Raw genomic sequence first — 16,630 nt, forward strand, 5'->3', positions numbered from 1 at the left:
CCCAACCAGGGCTGTATTTCTTGTTTACAGATAATTTGTTACCATTAATTTTTTTTCCCCTCTTCTTCTTACAATTTCAACTTCTCTTATTGTCTCATTGAAAGTTTCAGGCACACTTACTCTTAAATCACTTCAGACTGTTCTATTCTCTAGTATTTGGGGCATAAGTCCTCTCAAATGTTGTACCTTCAGATTCTTTTCTTCATGTGCTTTGTTATTTTCTATTCCTGAGTTTATTCTCGGTAGTATAATTTTTCATGAGAGTAGGTGATAAAACAAGCATACAAATAATTAATAAACAAATAAACAATTGATAAAACAAGAAGGCAGAAAATCAGAATATAAAAGACAAACAACAAATCTGACCTAATTAATATTTATAGAACATTCGTACAAGTTAAAGCAGAATAGTCATGCTTTTGAAACTACTCAAACTGTTAACACACCATATTCTGGGCCAAAATATAATCCTCAATAAATTTTAAAAATACAAATGTATTCTCTGAATACATGAAATTAAAAATAAATTTAAAAAAAGATGTCTGGACAATCTTTAAATATTTAAGAACCAGAATGCATATATCTGACTAATCTGTGGGCCAAAGATTAAATCAAAAGAGAAATTTAAAAATATCGTTAAATGAATGAAAATAAAAGTATCATTTGTCAAAAGTTGTGTCATTCTGCTAAAGCAGTACTTAATAGAAAATTGTAATACTAAATGAATTTATTAGAAAAGAAGAAAGGTATCAAGCCAATGACATCATCCTCCACCTTAATAAAGTAGAAAAAGAAAATAAAGTAAAACACAAAGTATCTTAGTTCAGGCTGCCATAACAAAGTGCCATAAACTGAGTTGTTGATAAACAGAAATTTATTTCTCACCATTCTGGAGACCCAAAATCTGAGATCAACATGACAGCATGGTGGGGTTCTGGTGAGAACCCTCTTCTGGGTTGCATACAGCTGGCTCCTCATTTATCTTCACATGACAGAAAGAAGGGAGAGAGCTCTCTGGGGTCCCTTTTACAGGAGGACTATCCCCATTCATGAGGGCTCCACCTTCACCACCCAATCATCTCTCAAAGGCCTCACCTTCTAAGACCATTAAGTTTGGGGTTAGGATTTTGATCAATGTATGAATTTGGGGAAGGAGGACATAAACCTTCAGTCACTGCACAAAATAATCAGATGGAAGGAAATAATAAAGACTAAAGAGGAAATCAGAGAACAAGACAACAGAAGAATAACAGAAAAAGTCAATGAAACTAAGAACTAGTTCTTTGAGAAGATGGATAAACTTAAATTATAGCCAGACTTTTCAGGAAAAAAAAAAATCATAATATGAGGAATGATAGAGGTGGCATCCCTACAGATTCCACAAATATTAACAGTATAGTAGGAAAATATTATTAACATTTATAAGCAAATAACTTTGATATCTTAGATGAAATGGACAGATTTATTGAAAGACACAAACCACCAAAGCTCACTCAACAAGAAACAGATAAGCTATTAAAGGAATTGAAGTGGTTGTGAAAAACATTCTCACAAATAGAATGCCAAGCTCAAATGCCTTCTTTACTGAATTCTATCCATAAGAGATAGTACAAGTTCTATCAAACATGTACAGAATATTGAAGAGGAAGAAATGCTTTCTAGACCATTTCTGAGGCAAACATTGTCCTTATTTAAAAGAAAAAAAAAATCCAGACACTACAAGAATAAATACTATCGAGCTGCTTCTGTCATGAATATAGACAAAAAATTTCTAAACAAAATTTAACCAAATTAAGTATAATATATATATATATATAAAGATTAACACATCAGAATCAACACTTATCCTGTAAATGCAAGGCTGTTTTGACATTTAAAAAACAATGTAATAAATGATAAAATCAATTGAATTCACTATATTAACAACTTAAAAAGAAAAATTATGACTATACTTTTAAAAATTATTTTTAACATTTATTCATTTTTGAGAGACAAAAGCATGAGTGGGGGAGGGGAAGAGAGCGAGGGAGACACAGAATCTAAAGCATGCTCCAGGATTTGAGCTGCCAGCCCAGAGCCCAACACAGGCCTTGGACTCACGGACAATGAGATCATGACCTGAGCTTGAGCTGAAGTCAGAAGCTTAACTGACTGAGCCACCCAGGTGCCCCCTTGATTATTCTCAAAGACACAGAAAAAGAATTTGACAAAATCCAACTTCCATTTTTAATGAATAATCATAATAAAGTAAGAATCAGAGGGAACATGCTCAATTTGATAAAGTCCATATGTGGAAAAAAAAGACAGTTAACATCTACTTAATGGGTGAAAGATGAAATATTTCCTCTTATGATCAGAACTAGTTAAAAGTATCCACTCTTACCATTTCTATTTATCATTCTGAAGATTTGAGCTGGTTCAATAAAACAAGAAAAAGACATGGAAAGCATGCTGATTGGAAAGGAACAAAATGCCTTTATTCACAGATAACATGATTGTCTGTAGAGAATACATTGAAATTTTGAACACTCTTGACCTTCTTATCAAGGTTGACCAATGCAAGATAAACAGGCAAAGATGAATTACATCTCTAGATACTAGCAATAAATAATCACAATTTGAATTTAAAGTACTTGAATATTTAGGAATGAAGCTGAAAAAATATGTGCAAGACCCATACGCTGAAAATTACAAGCCGTTACTGACAGGAAAGAATATCTAACCAAATGGAGAGATAGACTATGTTCATGTGTCAGAGCACACGGTAAGATACACTGGTAAGATACTTATTTTCTCCAAATTTAAATATAAACACAATACATATCAAAAGCCAGCAGCCTGTTATTGTTGAAAATAATAAGCTCCTTCTAAAATTCATTTGGAAATATAATGGACTTATAATATCCAAAATTCTTTGGAAAAAAAATACCTAAGTTGGGCATATAACATTTCATGATTTTAAGAATAATTTTAAAAACATAGTTATCAAGACAATGTGACGTCAGGATCAAGATAGGTGAATTGATCAGTGAAACAAAGTAGAATTTTCAGAAATGAAAGAAAACAGCCAAGATATTTTTGAATACAGCACCAAGAGCATGATCCACAAAAGGAAAAAAAGAATGATAAACTGGACTTCAGCAAAATTAAAATTATTTCTCTAAAGATTAAATACTTAAAAGACTCAGTTAAGAGAATGACAAGACAGGTCACACACCAAAATTAAATATTTGCAAATTGTATATCAGGTATAGCATTTATATCTATAATACAAAAGTTCTTTGCAATTTAAAGTGTTCTCATGATTCAATGAGAAAATGACCTAATATTTTTTATAAAAATGAGCAAGTTTTGAACAGACACTTTGCCAAGAAAAAAAAAAAAAAAAGATTTATGGATAGCTAAGTAGTAGATGAAAAAAAAAAGTCAATATCATTAATTATTAGGAAATGCAAATTCATGCCCAGTGAGACACCTCTATAAGCCTATTGGAATAGATAAAAGTAAAAGACTTACCATATGGATTGTTGGAGCAACTGGGCCTTTCATAGGCTGCTGGTGAGAATATAAAATAGAATTATCTTTTTGAAAACAGGTTGACCATTTCTGAAAAAGTTCCAGGTTAAACTTGCCATATGATCAAGCCATTCCACTTCTAGATATATGCCTAAGAGAAATGAAACTATGTGTATACAAAGACCACATATTCATAGCAGTTCAATTTGTAACAGCCAACAATTAGAAAACCTAATTGCATAATGAGGCAAATGGATTAAAAAATTGTGTACTTTCATCCCACCCAAAAATACCACCCAACAATAAAAAGAAGTAAAATATGGATGTATGCAACAATGTGTGTGAATCCAAAAATAATTAAGCTTAGTGAAAGGACACAAAAAGTAGACACAGTTTATGATTCTACTTATATAAAACTGTAAAATGCATCTTTACCTCTAGTGACAGACCAGCAGTCACCCAGGAACAGAGAGGTGAGGTAAATTATGAAGGAGTGGTTGTAATGAAGCATAAACTTTTGCAAATGCTCTGTTCCTTATCTTGATTATAGTGACTTTCCCAGATTATACATAGGTAAAAAATGTATGCACTTTATATACGTGCATTTTAATGTATATTGATTATGTCCCAATGAAGCAATTTTTATAAACTATTCTGAAAAATATTTATGTTAATTGGTGGTTTCTCTTTATTAGATCTGAGTGTTCATCTTCTTAAGGTACTAGGACTCTGTGTAAAACACCAGAAAGAATAGAGGGAGAGAACTGAAAAATGCAAACTTAACGTTGTGGTAGTAATTAAATTTTAACTTGAGAACTGGAAAACAACAGACGGTAAATAGTCTATGCTCACATATGAAAATTGTTTATGAATACCATGGAGGAGATTTAGAAAAGCACTATGGGTCTCCTAAGAGTTTTGTGTTTCTGCCAAAGGCCCTTATGGCTCCAGAGCAGATTTGGGGAAAATAAATCTAGTGAGGGGAATAAATGAAATGGTGTCCCATTCTTCTCAGCTGCTTGATTCTTAGTGTCCATTTTCACTGAATCATTGGAAACTGCTGCACAGTGAACAGAGATAAATCACATTCTCTGATAAGAATCCCAAGCAGAAAATGATAAAGGAATGAAAAGGATATACATACAGGACTTAATTTTTTTTTCCTGACCAAATTCTTTGTTAAAAAGTAAAAGAGGGAGAGGGTTGGTAGGATACCCTCACCCCTATATTTTCAGGCCAGTCTCCATTGCTCTGCAATTTGAGCATAAGAGATCCTTTTAGACTCACAATTTGAACCAAGTAGGTTTTTTTTTTTCCTTTTTTTTCTTTTTGAGCTTATGGAAAGTTGACATTAAAAAAAAATCCTTAACAATGGTGAATGAGGGATTTTGTCAATCTTTTATATATATATTTTTAAAGTTTATTTTGTGAGACAGAGAGAGAAGGCGAGTGAGGGAGGCGCAGAAAGAGAAGGTGAGAGAGAGAATCCCAAGCAGGCTTTGTACTGTCAGCACAATGCTGCACTCAAACTCCTGAACGGTGATCATGACCTGATCTGAAATCAAGAGTCAGATGTTTAACTGACTGAGCCACCCAGGTGCCTTTGTCACTCTTATATTATTTATATTAGTAAATACGGTCGAGCCATTTGTTTATTTTGTCTCAAAACGTCCCAACACTGTATAAAGTTTTGGAGTAAGAGATACATGATGAAAGATTAAACACTCCTGGAACTACAGGGCTAGGGGGTACCTCAAGAAATCTGCAACTATATGATCAGTTGTGATCTGTCTTTACAAAGATAGAACAATAGAAAATAGGCCTAAGTCACACTACACAATGAAGAACAAATATCACAGACAAGGACAACTTCCTGGTTCTCAGGATTATTACCTTAAAAATGTATTCCTGAGGTAAGGATAGTTGGAATAGAATCTTCCTGGTCTGAGCTATTTTCAGTGCAGTCTATTCACAAGGCTTGTTGGAGAAGATAATTCCTCCTCTTTTGATTGCAGGAAAGCCAGTCAAAATATGGGGAAAAAAATGTGACATTTTTGTGTCTTTCTCTAAGGGCAAGATTATAAAGATGAGGTTAAGAACAAAAGTTCCAGGATATGTCTACATGTATTTCTTTTTATTGATTCACTCTAGGATGTAATGAACCTTTTAAATCTATACCTTCAAGAAAGTTCTCTTATGTCTTATCTTTGATTAGTTTGTATTTTATTCAGTTGTGTCCTTTTCTGAGTAACATAGACAGCATTTTTATTTTTTTTAATTCTTTGTTTTTTCAATGTTTCTCTCATCATTTTCATTTTTTATCACATTTTCCTTTGCATCCTTGAAGAAATCTCTCTGCATTATTCCCATCATTCAAATTTCATCATTTAGTTCAGTTGCTTCTAGGATGATTTTTAATTATCATTGTGTTTTGACGTTTATTCTAATTTTTTGCTAATACTTTTTAAGTTAAAAGTGATACATGCTTAGTGAAACAAATATAACAATGCTATGCAAACAATTATCTATCATCTATCATTCCATCATCTATATATTTATTTGCCTATATTTCACTTCTAGATGTAAGCATTGCTAAAGCTCTTACTCAAATAAGCACAAACAAGACATACAAAAATATTTAGGTCTTACTTACAAGAAGAGGTTTAATTTTTTCCCCAATTGCAATAGATATAATGAACACACATATTCATATGGCAGCGCTACTGTGCTCTTTTTTAACTTCCAGTTTTCAAAAATGCAAATTCACAAAACTTATAAGAAGTACACTGAAGAGCCATACACCCTTCACCTAGATGGCAAACTGTTAATATTATTATTTTGTGAATCAGCTGAAGTAACTGGCAGGTATCATAGTCCCTCTCTAAAACTTAGAACAAGGAGGGAGATTAAAAGAGCATATGGAAGAAATATGTTATTGTTATTTTTACCTTACCAGACTTTACTGAACCCAATACAATAATTCAACAGATTTAACACTGATAATGTATTATTTAATATAATCCATTTACACAAATGTTGTCATAGGTAACTTAGGGATTTTTCTTTCTCTTTCTGACCCAGGGTCCAATCCAAGACCATGAATTGCATTTATTTTTGTATCTCTTCAGTCTTCCTTTCTCTGCAAATGTTTCCTTATCTTTCTTATTTTTAAAAGAACAAGCCAAATGTTTCAGAAAATGTTCCTCAGTTTGTTTTTGTCTGATTATTTTATCAGGATTAGATTCAGATCAAGCATTTTTGGCAAGAATACCACAAAAGTGTCATTGTGTCCTTAGGGAATCAGATCAGCCTCATTTTGTCCCATTATTGGTCATGAAAACGTTGGTCACTTGGTTAATGTGGTGTCTACCCAGATGCAACACTGTAAAGGCACTTTTTCCCTTTTTAATTAACGTTGAACCTATGGGGAAATACTTTGAGACTGTCTAACTAACCCTTTAACCCTGTGGCTTTAACATCATTGTCTGAATCAATTAATTACTATGGAGATAATTATCTTTTAATTTTTTATGTGTTTTCACCTTTCCACGAACCTCTAAAGCAAAGCCTTCCCAAGACTGAAATCTTGGGTCTCTTACACAACCTCTTTCACCTTCCTTTTGATTTCTCCACCTTTGAGATGTGGTCTTAGTATTTCCCCTGCTGCTGTCTCTCTAGGGGTAATGTCTGTCTGCATTCCCCTAGTGCTCAGTGGGGTCTGCCTTCTCCTCTTTGCCAGTTTCTGCTTGATATTTTGTCCTGGAATGGGCCCCAGAGCAGGCCCTAGGGATTTGAGCTCTGCATTTCACCACCTGCATGTAAACTAAATTTTGCACAATTTTGTTTCCTAGTAATCTTGTAAGTCTGAGGCATTGACAGTTTTCTTTTCTAAAGGAGGATGTATGGACATAATTCCAAATTAGGTAACTGCCATTTTCCTACTAGAACTGAGAAATTTCTTTGCAATGTAAAATAACCAAGAATACTGTAAAACATCTTAAATGAGATGTCCTAGGTGAAGAAAATGGAATAGCTCCTGACGGTGTGAACAGATTTGAAAATTTTCGTAGGGAACATGGTGGAAGGAGTCACACAGGGAAAGTCGTAAATTAGGGACAGGACAGAAAATCTGAAAGAATTTGTAAGATAAAGTAATAGATAAACTCTGAGAAAAACAAAAAGAGAGAAGCAGTGAGACACAGTGATTAAGTGAGATGAACAAAAGGTCAAAGGGAAATAAAAAGACCATATGGGAGAAATGTATTATTTTTATATTATTTTCTTTTTAGATCAGAATTTACTAAACAACTGACTCTTTTAACAACTGAATTTGGCAAAAATATCACCCAAAAAAACAGTGCTGCTTCTAGAAGTCCCAAATGATGTTGTTTTTTAAAAAATTTTTACTACCTTAACATTGCAAATCTTTAGTTGATAAATTGTACAAAGATCCACAATTTAACATTGTTGATGAATGTGAGCATAAAAAGGAAAAAAAAAAATTACAGCAAATAGTTTACACTAGCACACTGCCAAAACTTTGGAATGGACATGAAAAAAATAAATCCTTAATTTGATTGCAAGGTGTTTCCCAATTGCTATATAAAACTAAAAATGCTGTTTATAGCCAATATGTGGAGTTTTAGAGGTTTCTCAAGAGGGTCATTTAGAATCTGCTGATCTTAACTCACCCTTACACTCCCACACTTAAGGAATTTTTCTGTATATATTAAACTTAATGTTTTATCCAATGCATCGAATCTGACTTGTTTAAATGGTTCAATGACACAAAAATATTAAGAGTGTGGGAGTCGATGCTTTGCTCTTAAAATCTTCTGCAACAAATGAACTGTGACAATCAAGTTTCCAAATTCTATTAAGCATAAAATGTAAAGCTTGACTGTTTTAACCTAGGCAATAAGTTTAGGTTTTTTTATTTTACAATGGTGAGATAGTATCAAAATGGCCCAGTCTAACAGTTCACTTAATTTGCCATGTGAAAAATACATTTAATATCTCTGATGAAAAGCAGCTCTATTAGACTGAATGGCCTTTTTCCTATTTTAAAATGTCTTAGGTTCTTACATGAACTTCTAAAAATATCCCCGTGCTACTGAATTGCTAGGGCATTAAGTGAACATTTCATTTACCATTCTACAGATAAATACACACATAAACCATGTTTTATTTAAGACACTTAGCTGGAGTGTGAAACATGGTTAAATGAGAAATATTTAATAACCCAATTTCAAAAGGTCAGCTTTCTATTTTAATTCCTCAGAATACATAAATTCTTGACATTGCCAGTATTTAATGAAAACTTTATTGAATACTGTGAATAGATTAATGAATGATCTTGTTACTATATCACATTAAAACATCAATTGTCTCTGAGGCAAACCCTGAAATTAGAGTCTATATTATGTTAAACAGTGCTATAGCTCTGGCCCTCAAAGAGATTTTAATCCCTGTTTGAAAAATGTCTCCCCTGGTCTCTGTTTTCAGTCACCCCTGAGTCCAAACCATTTTCCACGTTTCTGCAGGTTAAATAATTAATCTGATCACTCTGGTCATTCACAAATGACAGCTTTGTACTTGCTCTAGTCTACCTTCCTTATGATAAGTCTTATTGAGATATTCAATCATAGAGCTGCCCCCTCTTTCTGACAGTACCCAGTCTGGAGTGAACTTTTACTTCCATAAACCCTCAAAATTGCCTAACCAAAGCCCAACCCTATTATAGGCTTTTCCTATCACCTCTTACTGAGATGACCACAGGTCCCCATGGCTTGTATTTTCCACTCCCCCATTGCAACAACACATCTAGCTTGTCAACTACAGGTGTATTCCTGGTGTTCTTTAGCTGAACTTCATTGACACTCCTTCAAGGATTGTCTTCTGCTTACATCCATCCAGTCCTTTGAGCATGGCTTTACAAGATCCTATTTGACAAGCTCATTTGCTTCTGCTTTCCTCCATGGATAATCTATTCTCCCCAACAGTTTTTTCTATTCCCCATATGGCCATGTTCAATATTGATTTAAAAACAAACAAACAAACACCTAAATAACAAGAGTGACTAAGGATTTAGAAGAGAAAAGAGAGGTTAAAAAGATATATAGGAATCCAGACTCACCATGCAGTCTTGTATGAAGAAGGAGAAGGAGACGGGGACTGAATGCATCGTGGCCTTGGTATTATCTTTTCATAATGGAAGTTGAGGAGAGTCAAGTCAGAGAATTTACAATGTTTGTCTATCCCTTACATAAAGCTCTCATGAACTAAGACTTTTTGCAAAACTGATATTATCCTATCAGCCACAGAATATGAAGGCTGTACTCTAAACCAATAAAATCAGAGGCTCTTGGGGTGGATCCCAAGCACAATTATTTTAAAGCTCCCCAGGTAATTTCACTGTATAACCAAGATTCAGTACCACTACTATAAAAAGAAGCAAGAGAGTAATAAAGAGAATTCAGTTTAGTGGTTGCTTCTGGCAGGGTGAGAGAGAGAGAGGGAGAGACAGAGAGAGAGATGCATCCAAAAAAGGACAGTCAGAATCATTTAAGCACCTTGGCAATGTTCCACTGCAAAAAGGTGGGCAATGATATGTTAGGTTTTATTAATCTATTTTAATTGTCATGATTGTACTTTATGTACAATCTGGCTTTGTACTTTATGTACATTCTATTTTTGAATGAGGTGATGATTTAAAAAAATTGATAAAATTCAAAGAACACAAACGTGTCTTTTATTTTCGGTAATCTACTTTAGAGCATTTGTCTCAGCCATCACTGATAATATACATATAATCACTTAGATGTCATTTACCTAACATATGCCTTGGATATAGACAGCAAAGTTCTCCAAACACTCTTTAGTATAACACAAAATGAGTTTTATTTTTAAGATAATTTGTTGGAGAGAGATAAATAAATTCTATAATTAATATGATGGTCTTTAAAAAAACTTTATGCAATAAACAGCATCTCCTCTTTTCTTGAAATGAAAGAAATTTAACATTTTAGGAATTCAGAAATTCTACTGTTTCTGAGTGGCTCTGATTGCACAGGAAAGGCTCATTCCTCAAGCTACTAGAGACCCCACTAAGGAACAATTGGGATTTCATTCTTTACCCACAGGATACAATATAAATATAAGGAACACTAATTCCCAGGCTCTTCTACAGCCTGGAAAGGTCCTATTAAAAATTTGCAACTAAACGTTATATTCCCCCGTCATGATCAGGGGAACATTGAGTCCCTTGATATATCTCACAGAAAATACTTCAAATAAAAAAAGCAAGTTATGTCAGGGAAGTTTTTGAGGGATTTGCTGATTATGTAGAAACATTGTAAGTAATTGAGATAAATCTAGTGACACTGAAGTGATTATTCTTATTTCACAGTGATGACTGGGAAAATCGCCCCTAACATAGCAGTTACCATTATTTATTTAAATTGCTGCATTATTCCAATAAGATAAAGCATTTAAAAGATTATATATAGTTACCATAAGGATGCTATTGCTGTTGTTGCTCTGTTCTGTTTTTTTTTTTCTTTAACATTTATTCATTTTTTGAAAGAGAGAGACAGAGCACAAGTGGGGGAAGGCAGAGAGAGAAGGAGACACAGAATCTGAAGCAGGCTCCAGGCTCCGAGCTCTCAGCACAGAACCCAACACGGGCCTCGAACTCACAAACCGGGAGATCATAACCTGAACCGAAGTTGGACGCTTAACAAACCGAGCCACCCAGGTGCCCCTGTTCTGTTTTTTAAGAGGAAGATAATAATGAGAAAAAAGACTGCAACAGAATATGAAGGAGAATGGAATGTTAGATTGTTACTCCAGGGTTGAACTGATTAATCTGGTTTGGTATGAGCCTAAGAATTGGAGCTGGATATCAAAGATGATAAGATTCCAAGTGAGATAAATTCTACATTCAAGGGCTTGCAGCTGCCTGTGTCCCAGCAAAAACATACAGACAGCCTCTCAATAGTAAATGAGAAATAAGAAAGAAGTCTGAGGTGAGTATGTTTTTAATAATACAAAAATTAGAAATATTTTCTCTTGAGAATTATAATAACAATGTCTTCTGAATCTCAGTTTGAGGAGATATCACTAGGAAGTACAAAGGTCCTTTGTATAATGCATTTCATCTGCAGTATGGCCTGTGTTTGTAAATAAAGTTTTATTGGAACACAGCCATGACAATTTGTTTATATAATGTCTGCCAGCTTTCATGCTATAAGGATGGGCAGAATTAAGTAGTTGCGACAGAGAACTTTATGACTTGAAAGCCTAAAATAATCACTATAACCCTTTATAGAAAATATTTACTAATCTCTAAAATAGTAGATGAGTTAAGGTTTGATTTAATTCTGGCAGCATTTCTTGTAACTACTTAACTTTGAACAAGTTGCTTACCTCTCTGCCTTAGTTTTATCTTCTTAAATATTCTAAGGCATATAGGGTGGTGCCTGGTACATAGTAAACTATAGAAGTATTTGAGCTTATTATGATTTTTGAAATGAAGGTAATGTAATATATAATAGTCTGAGCAATTTACGAAGACTGTTTTAAGAATGCAAAATGTTAAGTGTCATTTGTTAATGCAATTTTGTTCACCATCACTATTTTTACAGATTTTCTGGAAATGTCAATTTTTGAAAAAAAAAAAAGCAGTTTTCCTTTCTAATACAAACTCTTTAAGATATGGATCCAGCATATCTAATTTTCTAGGAAGATATGTTTTTTGGATCATGTTTGATTAAGTTTGTCCTTCTCTTACAGATACTTTCTCATGCTTTTCATCTAATGAGATTTTTCCTTAGCCCACAAAGTCATGGCTGAATCTTTCTTAGAATTTTCCCATGTTATCAAGACAGCATGGTATTGGCATAAAAACAGACACATAGACCAATGGAATAGAATAGAAACCCCAGAACTAGACCCACAAACATATGGCCAACTCATCTTTGACAAAGCAGGAAAGAACATCCAATGGAAAAAAGACAGTCTCTTTAACAAATGGTGCTGGGAGAACTGGACAGCAACATGCAGAAGGTTGAAACTAGACCACTTTCTCACACCATTCACAAAAATAAACTCAAAATGGATAAAGGACCTGAATGTGAGACAGGAAACCATCAAAACCTTAGAGGAGAAAGCAGGAAAAGACCTCTCTGACCTCAGCCGTAGCAATCTCTTACTCGGCACATCCCCAAAGGCAAGGGAATTAAAAGCAAAAGTGAATTACTGGGAACTTATGAAGATAAAAAGCTTCTGCACAGCAAAGGAAACAACCAACAAAACTAAAAGGAAACCAACGGAATGGCAAAAGATATTTGCAAATGACACATCGGACAAAGGGCTAGTATCCAAAATCTATAAAGAGCTCATCAAACTCCACACCCGAAAAACAAATAACCCAGTGAAGAAATGGGCAGAAAACATGAATAGACACTTCTCTAAAGAAGACATCCGGATGGCCAACAGGCACATGAAAAGATGTTCAACGTCGCTCCTTATCAGGGAAATACAAATCAAAACCACACTCAGATACCACCTCACGCCAGTCAGAGTGGCCAAAATGAAGAAATCAGGAGACTATAGATGCTGGAGAGGATGTGGAGAAACAGGAACCCTCTTGCACTGTTGGTGGGAATGCAAATTGGTGCAGCCGTTCTGGAGGGCAGTGTGGAGGTTCCTCAGAAAATTAAAAATAGACCTACCCTATGACCCAGCAATAGCACTGCTAGGAATTTATCCAAGGGATACAGGAGTACTGATGCATAGGGGCACCTGTACCCCAATGTTTGTAGCGGCACTCTCAACAATAGCCAAATTATGGAAAGAGCCTAAATGTCCATCAACTGATGAATGGATAAAGAAATTGTGGTTTATATACACAATGGAATACTACGTGGCAATGAGAAAAAATGAAATATGGCCTTTTGTAGCAACATGGATGGAACTGGAGAGTGTGATGCTAAGTGAAATAAGCCATACAGAGAAAGACAGATACCATATGGTTTCACTCTTATGTGGATCCTGAGAAACATAACAGAAACCCATGGGGGAGGGGAAGGAAAAAAAAAAAAAGAGGTTAGAGTGGGAGAGAGCCAAAGCATAAGGGACTCTTAAAAACTGAGAACAAACTGAGGGTTGATGGGGGGTGGGAGGGAGGGGAGGGTGGGTGATGGGTATTGAGGAGGGCACCTTTTGGGATGAGCACTGGGTGTTGTATGGAAACCAATTTGACAGTAAATTTCATATATTAAAAAATAAAAAAAATAAAAAAAATAAAAAAAATAAAAAAAAAAAAAAGAATTTTCCCATGTTAGATTTTTACTTTATTTGTAAAAAAAAAAAAAAAAAAAAAAAAAAAGAAGAAGGAGAAGAAGAAGAAGAGCATTGATGTGCCAAGGATTATGGTGTTTACTCCTTAGGCTTTTTTTTTGTTTTAACTTTCTTCCTTTCTAGATAGAGGAGAAATATATTCTGTTATGAATTGGAGTGTTTAGATAGGGCCACATTTATATGATGGACTGATTTAGCTGGTGGAAGTTAATGGCGCAGGACTGTCTACACACTCCTTTCCACTGTACCCGTTCTCTATGGCCCTCCTTGCTGATAAAAGAACACTTGGCAATGACACAGTAAATGGCAAGATTTTAACACTGCCAAGGGACTGTGTGAGTGCTTAATGAGCCATTTCACTTTGTTAATGTCTTACTCTTTGCACTGTGGTGTTAGGTCAGTGGGCAAAATGGAACTATTAAGTCCAAGGCGGCCACACACATCTCTAGTAATAGAGTGTGGGTTTTTGTCTCTGTGTTTTTATTTTGGAAAGCATTTCCCACGTCAGTTTTCAGGAGACCGTGCACTATCCTATTAGAGTGGTGAACATTGTCTTATGTTAATGGTTTAGCTGACCCATTACTGGGATTTTGGCACTGAATTACTTTCATTTTGCAGCTTCACTTCGTACTCAGATTCCATTATTCCTCATATCCCTCAGCTCTGTTGTGAATAGTTTATGGTTTTCATATGTCAACTATGTAATAGCATTAGCAAAAATGAGATCCACTGCTCTCTTTTTGGCCTACAATAGTAATAATTTGAACAGATAATAATAAAAAGGAAAAATCCCAGATTTTGACACCTGACGAAGTTGTAACAAAAATAAGGATTAAATCATATGATCATATATCAGAATCTAATCCTAATGCTTGCAATTTTTCCACTGTCATCTCATGTATGGAATTCTGTTAAGAACAATAGACTTCAGAGTCAGACTTTTTGGTTTCAAATATTGTTTAGAGTATTTAGTAGCAGTATAACCTAAGACATGCTCTTAGTTTCTGTAAACAAAAGTTTTATAAAATAAAGATAACACTAACATGTACTTCATAGAATGACGTATTAAATGAGATGAAACATACACATTGCTATTACAGTACCTCAAACACAAGAAGTAAAACCATATTTATCACACTTAGAATCTGAAGGGAGAGTTTGAACTATAGTAAATCAACATATTATCCCTTTTTCAACCTACATTTATGTCTTCTACACATGGTCAGTCCACAGTTAATAAACAGAAGCCTAACCAGATGGATGAATGCTTGGCTTGAGAGATCTCATAGTCTCCTTAAGAGTCAAACCCTTCACAAAATATCCCTTTAATATCTATTATTAATATCCAGATCATCAAATTAGATGAGATCAAAATTTCTCCATAATCCCATAGAACACTGTGATTTTACTTTATGCTTGTCTCCAGAAGCCATGCTGTGTGATGTGGTTAAGTATTATATTATTATATTCTAATCAAGGTAGCTCACCTGGGATGCCTGGGTAGCTCCGTTAGTTAAGTACCCCACTCTAGATTTTAGCTCAGGTCATGATCTCACGGTTGTGAGGGCCCACGTTGGGCCCTGCACTGGGCGTGGAGCCTGCTTTCTCTCCCTCTGCCCTCTCCCTGGCTCGCTCACTCGCTCGCTCTCTCTAAGGAAAAAAAAACAAAGTTCAGATGAACATTTATTTTTTACTTTCCCTTATAAAAAGAGTACAGAAAATTACAGAGAATCTAAAATTTGAGATTTGTAAATCTATACCCAGCTTTGTCAAACTGCAACATTATAGGATTTTCTTCAATTCATTTTTTAAAGGAAATAACATATTAAAATTAGAGTTGGTGAATCCAGCTTACTCCTCAATTCCTACTGTGGGCCCCTACTGCTTGCCCCAATGTGACCACCATCCTGCTTGGCATTTCTTATTTATATACTTCCCAGAAGTGTGTATTACTTTTACTTTTACTTCTATGATAAACGATAGATAATAGCTGATAGAAATGTGTATGTAGATAGCAGTGCTTCAAATGTTTTTAACATCATGTGAGTCTTTTTCTTTAATTTATACATTCTTCTCCAGTTCTCGATTTTCATTCACCATTCTCTATAGAGTCCAACTATAGACTATAACACAATTTTCTCATTTTATTCTTAAAAGACATTGGGGATTTCCAGTTGGAGAACATTATATAAAAAATTAAAAAAGCTAGAGTGACATACTTGAATAGATGTATATGAGCCTACATTTTTCTTGGCTAAAATTTTTAGACTCTATGAAATGCACCCTTTTGTTTTAACGTTTATTTATTTTTGAGAGAGAGAGAGAGAGAGAGAGAGAGAGCAAGTGGGGGAGGGGCAGAGAGGGACATTGAGGATCTGAAGGGGCCCTGAGCTGACATCAGAGAGCCGGATGCAGGGCTCAAACTCAGGAACTGTGAGATCATGACTTGGACCGAAGTCAGAAACTTAACGGACTGAGCCACCCAGGTGCCCCTGCACCCTTTCAATATTACTGCATATTTTACACGTGGCTGGTAGTGTATGAGAGTTCCCATTGCCATAAACATTTTCTAATATTGGTTTTAGACTTTAATTTTTACCAATTTTATGAGTATAAAATAGAATTCACATCTTTTCATCATTATGATTGATAGTGAGCATCATTTTATTATTTTAATATTTTTTAAAGTTGCTCACCCTTAGATGAATAGCTCATATCATTTGTCTATTTTTATTAAAAATTTTTCACACCA

Source organism: Panthera pardus, unplaced genomic scaffold (assembly GCF_024362965.1).
Source record: "Panthera pardus isolate Hobbes unplaced genomic scaffold, ASM2436296v1 HiC_scaffold_8, whole genome shotgun sequence".
In the NCBI taxonomy this organism is placed as follows: Eukaryota; Metazoa; Chordata; class Mammalia; order Carnivora; family Felidae; genus Panthera; species Panthera pardus.